This window comes from Myotis lucifugus, unplaced genomic scaffold (genome assembly GCF_000147115.1).
Source record: "Myotis lucifugus unplaced genomic scaffold, Myoluc2.0 scaffold_21, whole genome shotgun sequence".
Classification (NCBI taxonomy): domain Eukaryota; kingdom Metazoa; phylum Chordata; class Mammalia; order Chiroptera; family Vespertilionidae; genus Myotis; species Myotis lucifugus.
In genome coordinates, this window is record NW_005871069.1 from 6,306,147 (window position 1) to 6,307,722 (window position 1,576).

The following is a 1,576-nucleotide window of genomic DNA, read 5'->3' on the forward strand; positions in this document are numbered from 1 at the left end:
AAATGGAGGGAAGAGTAATCCAGTCTGGCTGTGGTCACACACAGGGCCACCGGGGATGCCAGCATTTGTCTGCCCTGGCTGGGAGAACAGAGATCTGGGCCTGGACAGGAAGTATATAGCATGCCCAATACCTGTGGGTGGAGGGGGCTGTACATGATAGGAAAGTGCCCACCGGATGGGGCAGCCCATCCTGCACCCTCCCAGCAGCTGCCTACCAGGCCCTGATACAGGTTAGTCTCTAGACACAGCCAAAATGTCCTGAGCTTACCTTAAAATGCCCAGAGCATTCGCCTTTCCCTAGAGGAGGCAGAGCTATGTCCAAGTCTTAATTCATCAGACTGCGGGTGGCGGGCTGGTGGGCCAGGAGGAGGCAGCGTGCACACCTGCAGCTGCATGCCCCTCAACAGCCGGTCTGTGTTTCATACTGTAGTTTTCTGAGGCCTAAGAGGGTGCTCCATGTGCACCAGCTCAGAGCTACATTGACACACCACATCCATAACCAAGTTGTGAATCATAATAGGACTCTGGGAGCAGCCAGCCCAGCACTGGTCCAGCACATGGAAATTCCCGGGGTCACGCAGAAGCTCGGAATCTGGCCTGGGAGCTTGATGAGGAGCTCCTGCTTCAGTCTCAGAGCTCAGAGAGCACTTCGATCCAGCGGACAGAAACTGGGCTTCCTGCCTTCCCTGGGACGTGTCCATTCTAAGGCCCTTCTCTTGTCTTCACTCCAGGTCGGGAGAGCTCTGACCAGGGTTGATGCTTGCTGGGGTCAGGAAGGCCCTCGGGCCAGGAGGCAGCCAGGGCTTCTGGGAGAGCAGCCTGCTCTTCTAGGATTTGCTCACCGGCCAGTATGGAGGGGCCTACTACAGCCTCACGGGGGTGAGGAGCAATGTGCTGTGTGTGAGGGTTTAGTCTGCTATGATGCCCACTTCCTGGCAGCCCCAGGCTGGCCCTGGGGAGGGGGGGGGAAGGGGCACAGATGACAACTTTTCTGGTGGCCCTGCCTCCCTTCCCTCTCACATGGTCCTGCTCCTCTTAATCCTCATCCAGTACAGGAGTGCTAGGAGAGAGAAAGGGTGTGTGTGTGTCAGTGTGTGTGTGCTACCAACCAGGGAAGGAGGGAGATCTGAGAATTGTCCCAGAAAAAGAGAGAGGCATCTATTCCCTGGCCAGGCTGTCCCCAGGCAGCTGCAGCCTTTCTGATGTGTAAGTGCTGGGCAGGTGCAGGTTTGCTGGCTTGGGTGACAGAAAAGCCCCAGGACACAAAGGGAGGGGCAGTCAGGCGACACTCACTAAAGCTGGTTGCCTTGGGAACAGCTAAAGTAAAGGTGGGCCTAGGAGATTTGAGGGTGGGCCTAGAAGGTTATTTAGCTTTCAAGAAGCAGACAACCACCCTGCTGGTGGCTCAGGAAAAGGCAGAGGTGGAGTTGCCGGGGGTCTTGTGAGCAGGTATGGGTCACAGGGGCACCCCTGGGTGGAGGTCCTCAGAGAGATGGTTGCACCCAGGAGCTGGGAAGTCAGAGAGGGGCCTGAATTTCTCTGGGTGCCCAGCCCACAGGAACAGCTTCTTACTGTT